Source organism: Pygoscelis adeliae, unplaced genomic scaffold (assembly GCF_000699105.1).
Source record: "Pygoscelis adeliae isolate BGI_AS28 unplaced genomic scaffold, ASM69910v1 Scaffold479, whole genome shotgun sequence".
Taxonomy (NCBI): Eukaryota; Metazoa; Chordata; class Aves; order Sphenisciformes; family Spheniscidae; genus Pygoscelis; species Pygoscelis adeliae.
In genome coordinates, this window is record NW_008825453.1 from 370116 (window position 1) to 377196 (window position 7081).

General features: G+C 44.4%; 1 protein-coding gene across 2 annotated transcripts in view; it reads left to right on the forward strand.

Moving 5' to 3' along the window:
* The first annotated feature begins 460 nt into the window (after positions 1-460).
* AP2M1 (adaptor-related protein complex 2, mu 1 subunit) overlaps positions 461-7081 on the forward strand; it is a 28633-nt gene continuing 22012 nt past the window's right edge. For both annotated transcript variants that reach the window (XM_009331196.1, XM_009331197.1), the window contains exon 1: positions 461-531. The gene's annotated coding sequence lies outside the window, so the exon portion shown is untranslated. The remainder of the gene's footprint in view (positions 532-7081) is intronic.

The following is a 7081-nucleotide window of genomic DNA, read 5'->3' on the forward strand; positions in this document are numbered from 1 at the left end:
GACAGAGTCAAGCTCTGTGCGGCACAGGACGCCTAGGGAAGGCCTGCACCGATGTGCTAGGTCAGCCTGAGCAAAGGTCTTGTAGTCGGATCGGGCAGGAACTTCCCCTAAAATTATTTGCCTGTACTACTGATACAAACGTGAATTAGCTAGGTCATGGCTTGCACCCTCTAGCTTCCTCTCTGGAAAACCTGCTGAGGCAGAACATAGTGCTGCTGATGCTGAACTGTGCTTGTTCTGAGGCTTAAAATGGGCTTTTATCCAATGGCTCTTCTAGATACGTTTCCACTTCCATTCTTCCCTGGGTTAGGTTTTTGGATTCAGTAAAGCTGCAGGAAATGCAGCCTCTGCTTATCGTCCAGTGTAGTTGACTTCTCTCCCCACTAGGAAATGGCTCGCTTTTGATCTAGTCTTCTCCCCATAAGCTGTATGATTCCATGGTCTGTTTTCTGCTTGCTTTAGTATGACAAAGCTGCTATCAAGTTTTAGCCTCAGGCTGCCAAAATCTGAGCCTGGAACTTTCCCAGATAGGTGAGTCTAGATAGCTTCTGCGACTCGGAAGTGTAGGTATTACAGGTTTCTAACTGCATACGGGCTCACGTGTCTTGTTGGGCAACGTTTGCTTGAATGCTATCAGAGCTGTAGCTACTATTTTTTCCTATAGTAAAAGCTGTGCTTGTCTCTGAGTTTTGCTTGGAGGGACAATCTCTAATCTGAAGAGATGTTGCCAAACTGCCTACTTCCATATTTTCCCTGTCAGAAGGGAGGCATCACTTCTCTTCTGTAGGAAGTGCCATGTTACTGACATCTAGTGACAAAGATACCTGGTGTTCTTTGGGCTGCGAACTGGCAGTGTTCCAGGGAGAGCATTTGAGATATCTTTGAAGGGGGTACTATAGCCGGCTGCGTCCTCCTCCTGAGAGAACACAATTCTGGCCTTTGAAGAGTTGAGTCTTGAGGCTGTGAAGGGTTACATCTTGAGTTCTTTGAAGCACAGATGACTGGAAATGCACTCTGGTTTGACAGTACCTCATTTTTTTTGATGGAATGGGAACAATCACTAAACAAAATGGGCTTTGTAAAGAAACTTCCTGTGACCCTAGTTAAAGCTTTCTTGTCTCATCCCTGCATCAAGAAATGATAAAACCAAGACTGTCTTTTGCGGCACAACATTATGCACCGGTTTTCTAAGCTTATACTACTAAAGACCATTAGAGTATTTAAAGTCAGTTCTTAGGGTTAACTGGAGGATGGACAGAAGTACAGCCTGGGGTGCCAAATCGTAATTGGTCAGTATGGCAGAGTCAGCTTCGATCCTTTAGTGAATGACCTACAGAGTCAAAAGTTACTAGCAAGCCATATATTATTTTGATCTCAGCAGGAGGTTGGCAGCTCAGCTAAAAGCTTGCAGGCTGAGGCACAGAATGTGAAATGCAGTTACCTGCTCTACAGTGATAGTAGAGAGAGAAACACTGGCAAGTCAGCGCACCTAGACCATTACTGATCTGCAGAATATAAGCTCTTACTCAAACTGCAGTCCACGTCTCTAACCTCTTCTGTTAGAAGATGAAAATAACGCAAGTCACTGTTCAGGTTTCTAGCCCAAGAGTGAAAAGTGAGTAGAAGTTGCTTCAGACTGTCTTTAAAACTCTTGCCTTGCAAGAACTGGTAGAAATGGAAGAAGGCATTGGGGCTGTTCAGATAAGGTTGGACTTAAAATAAGGCGGAGAGGTGTGTTAAACGCTGTTCTGTGATGTTTTACCAGAGTAAGGGAGCTTTTTGTGTTTCCCTGTGTCAGTATTTATCTCTTGTTACTCTTTAGACTGGCTGTGTGCAGTATGGCGTGCAGAAGTAGACTGTAGGAGGACAGCCTGGTAAGAGTTGAATGTGTGCCTCTTCCTGCCCACTGGTTATGGGGATTTATGGGATTGGGTTTAAAATAGGAATGGTTTCTCTGAAACTGATGGGTTTATCTCAGTAGCTCTTTAGCTCACGGTATGCCTCTTAATTAAATTATACAGCCTGTCTTCCCCAGGATGAAGTGATTGCAGCTACTCTTGTTTAAAACCAAGTGCAGCCCATGGCCTCCTGGAAAGTGACTAATGCAGCCCTCTAAGCAAAGCTTAGATGCTTGGATTAGCTGGTGGGGTGATGACATTACCTGTCTTGGCAGGTCAGGTCTGAGCCTTTTTGTTTGATAATGGCTAGCGCTAGCCTGAAAGGACTGGCTTTCTGAATAACTCCAGTTTGCCAGAGCAGCCTGAATAATTCCCCTCCTGCTTCAACTGTTGTCACTTGTCCAAGATCATACTGATTTCTGGAATGCAGAAATTGTTGCAGTTGGTGATTTACCCTTAGCCCTCTGGGTGAGACCTGCAATACCTCTCCTGGTTTCTTCCTGGATGAGAACTCTAGCAGCTAATGTACCTTGAACTGCTTAGTTAGATAAGCTCATTAATGCACAGAAGTCTTACTGTTAAGTCAGAACCCAAACTTTCTTTTAATAGACTACTAAATGGGTTGGTTGCTTTACACCAGCTTATTAACTAACTTGTGATTGCTGTTTCCTAAATGTGCTGTGTAGATTAGAGAAATAAGCATTCCTGTTTTCATTCAAACTGATGTCTGTGCTGTGGGAAACTTCTAGCCCCTTAATGGGGGTGATAGAGCCAAGAGTAGTTGGGTCTTGGGCTCATTACTGATCATCTTGTGTTTATTCGTACCCTGTACTTGATGGCACAGGAAACTCGATTAAGCTAACAGCTTATCTCACAGTGGAGCTGTGGCCAAAATGGCTTTGCAGATGAACAGGAGTCCCCTCAGCTCTGCTGATCAAGCCTCAGTGGCTGAGTTGAAGGTAACTGGCAGACCATGTCGCATGCTTATTTTCACCACCTGTAGTGCTAGACTCTTTTCTGGAGAGGTACCTGTAGTGAGAATAGCACCCGCACAGCTGGCTTAGTAAAATACAGCTGATCCCAAAGGTGCATTCTAAAATGAACGGACAAATGCACTCAGCGCTATCAGGATGCTACCAGTGCTCACCAAATCCTGAGGCTGTTGGTGCTCGGGTGGTAATGTGAAACTGTAGTTTATATTGTTAGGGGCAGCATAAGAACTTCTGTCCCTGCGGTCAGGCTGCTCCTGAGTATTTATTCTTGAGCTGCCGTGTTACCACTGCACCTCTGGAAAGAGAACATAGAGGATTTGCTGAGCAGACCTGCCATGATAGCAGCCAGGCCTGGCTCAAGACTTCAGCAGCTTCTGCCTGCACTGAAGTTGGAGAAACTGGCATGGGAGGATACAGACAACTGCATTTGCTCTTTCCTGAGGCAAAAATGCCAGTATACCTCCAAAGTTTACAGTGGCTCCAGTACTGTTAGGCTGTAGGCACATTGCTAAGGGCATGTTTCCTCCAGACAGTACCTCATTCTTTAGAGCTAGAACAAGTATCTCTTGCCTGGATGTGAAGGTGCAGTTACTGCAACCATGTTGCCTCGTACCACTGCAGAGAACTGACTAACAATTCACTATTTTTCCTAAGCAATAAATTTGAGCAGATCAGCTTTTTCTATTTTTTTGTTTTCATTTGTGCAAATACAGTTACAGAAGGCAGACAACTGTGTTCTGAAGTTTGTGGTGTAGGTTCCTGCTGGTGCAGGGAAGGATGAATGGTCTATGTGGTGTCACCTGAAAGACTTCAGGTTATGGGACAAATGTACTGGAGAAAATCACTTGTTTGAATGTCTGCATATCTGGGATTTAGGCTAGAATTCAGCTTTGTCTTTCATACCCTAATGAACAGATGACTGCGGTGCTACAGTGGTGTCTTGTTACTGGTGTGATGCAATGGCTTCTCAAGTAGAGAGACCATGGGAGGCTAATGCACTGGACAAAGACTGGAGAATTGGTACTGTTTGCTATGGTGTTTCTGGAAGAGTTGCTGCAGATACAAACAAACGGTCGCAGAGGGAACAAACTATGCTTGTTAGTCCATTCCTTACATCTGCCTTGTTTAGTCTAAGAAAGCTCTGTGCTGTATGTTGTTCATTTTTTCTACAGCTATTCTAGGTCAGAATCCACAAAGAGGCAATGGAAGTGGAAGGCTGGGCTCTTTCAACAGCTCCCTCCTGCAGCATGTATCTCCACTTGGTAAATGCAGGTTTAGTGCACCATCTCAGTAGGTAGCTCCCAGTTCAGCCACTTGTTGCATCCCAGAGTATGTGAAGCTACTGACAGCCCAGCAACAGAATCCTGCTGCCCGAGCCTGTGCTCCTGACTGCACCCATGCATTCCAAGTGTGTGCCACAGCGTAGGTCTGAAAGGGCAAAGTCTGATGGCTTTTGGAGAACCACCTGTCTTTAGGTCAGACCTGATAAATAGAGCATTTTCCATCTATGATAGAATCATAGCAGGACAAAGGCAGGTTTTGAGATACTATGCTTTACTGCGTCTTTATCTTTCTCTGGACTCCCTTGGCTATGGTCTGCAGCTAACCTGCTGCAGACTGGCTTCTGGGGCTTCATCTAATGTGTCATGATGATTTGAGAGGGGTACTCCCTAATGCACGTCCCTTGCACAGCATGAGCAGTGACATGATTTGAAATGAGTATGCTTGATTCTTTTAAAAAGGTGTGTGTTAGCATGTCAGTCACTGTAGGTCCAGCTAATCCTGCTGCTTTTCGGTTATGTAACTACTGAAATGCATTCCAATCTGTACCCCAGCATTTTGGTTTTTTACATGTTCTTTTTTTGTAGCTGGCTGTCTTAATGTAACTTTGCCACAGTTGCTGTAAAGGTGTGTCTTAATGCTCTCACTTTCACTTGAGTGAAAAGGTGTTTTGGAAAGGCATTTCCATGTAGCCTTAACTCCTGGTGGGTTTATAAGCATGTATAAATATGTGGTCTGTCTATGATGCTCTTCATGATCCTTTTTCTATTTATGGGTTGAAATAGAAGTATATGGGAATGTGAGTACTTGGCAGCGGAGTAGGAAGCGTACTGGCCTTAGGTATTTGTAGGAGCAGCACTCAGATGTTAGATCTCACTCCTACCCCACTAGCTAGCTGCTTGAAGAATGCAGAGTGTATTAGGAGAGGCCTGTTGTTCCTAAATTAAGGTGATTAGTCACCAACTGGTGTGAATTCAACATACATGTGGATCTTCTCTGTACCTCAACTAGAATAAATCCATCCATACTATAACTAGAAAACAGGGCTGTAGCTAGCAGTGTGGAGCGGGTCGCCATATGTTCAAGCTAGTGAAACAGAAGGAGCGGAGCTGCAAAGCTCTGAAAATGCAGTTGATGGACCATTAACCCAAAGGCTTCGGCTAGAGTCATCTTGGTTTCCAGGCACTTAATGATAAACAGTTGAAGAAGTGATGGGCTTTGCTCTTAAACTGTGTCTTGCAATGAGCTATTAGCCTGAGGAAACTCAAAAACGGTGTAGGGCAAGCTCCCTAGAAAAGGCTGACTGTGGAGAGGAGCAGAATGAGTCATTGAAAGCTGATTGAGCAATGCTGTTACTGGGAAGCTTTCTGAGTCATGTTGGTTATGCACAGTGAGCAGATGAACCCATCTCCTGTGGTGGATTTCTTATTCTAGGGCCTTCTGATTCCAACAGCCATGAGTCACTGAATGTCAGTCTCAAATTAATTCAAGCCCTGTTCCCTGCAGTTCTTAACCATTGCAAGCACTAGGCTCTTTCATTTTCAAAGCTGATCCGAAAAGAAAACTATTCATTACTTAAAAATGTGTGGAAGATCATACCAAGTCTGAACTGCACCACTAAAAACCTCATTCTAGTTGCAGTGTAGCCTTGAAGTAGTTGTCTGTGAAACTTGTACTGAAACACAAACGAGGATCAAAACAAAGCAGGCTTATTTTTACTGCAGCTACTTCAAGGAGAGCCATTGTCATCTTAAAGAGCCATTCTTCTTGCTAAGCTTTAAGCAACTTTCTCTTGCATGCTGCCCTTTGTATAGCTTTCCTCTCAATCTGTTCATATATCTTTGGGCTAGTCATTCCACCTCTTGAGTTTCCAGCTGTGTGGACATGCTCCCATTAGCTGATGGAAGTAACTCTGTAGTGGGGAGGGAGTGTGGTCACTCCAATCTTGTGTCTGGGAGCGATGTAATGCAAGGCTCAAGCAGAAGGCTGGAATGTTGTCAGTGTTCCCTGAACTTCCATCGTGGGCAAAGTTGGTGAAGGCTGGCTGAGAGAACGGTGCTGCACCAAACCAAGCTTGCTGTAACTTGTGTTGATGCCGTTGTGCTGTCTATGCTTGTGGTGCTTGGAATGCTTCAAGATGCTGGACTGCAGAGGTCGAGCAGAGCAAGGAAGATTTGCTTATAATTGTGTTGAATACCTTGTGCACTTGAGACCTCTTTGGTCCCTGATGTCATTAGATGGGAGCACAGCAAGAGGTTTATACTGTGTGTGTCCTTCAACTACTGCAGAGACCTGATGGATAGCTGGTACAGCTGGGTTAGTCATCTAAAACTATTCCCTTGTATTCGCTGTCCTTAGCCCATGTGACTTTGCTTTGTACCTGGAAACACTTTGCCAATTGTCTGACACAAATCGAGTTAGGTAAATTGCACTTAAATGTAAATTCAGGTTTAATCCATAGAGCTGTCAAATTGTGGGTTTTTTCAGGCTTGAGGCTAGTTCTTGATTGCTTCTTCTTGCATTTGAACTGGAGGCTGTTAAACAAAACTGGGGGAAGGAAGAAAAAGCGGGCTTAAAACAAAGAGGGTGCTTTATACAGTGGTTATAAAACTGCAGACTTTTTTTTTTGCCATGGGATGCTGCTGATGCAAAGATTCGAGAGGAAACTGGGCAAATGCTTCAGAGATCCATTGAGAGTTCTAAAATAAACAGCCTTTGCAGGGGGGTCTCCTGGGGAGTGTTTTCTTGACCTGTCCTTAACTGTTATCTGACTGCCCTTCACTGCCGACATCGGGGACAAGACACTGAACCAATATGGCAGTTAAATGTGCAAATGAACCTGGTTAGGTTAGGAGCTAACTGTGCGTGGAAAGTTTGAAGCCTGAACTCAGCTCCCGGTATATTTGTGTA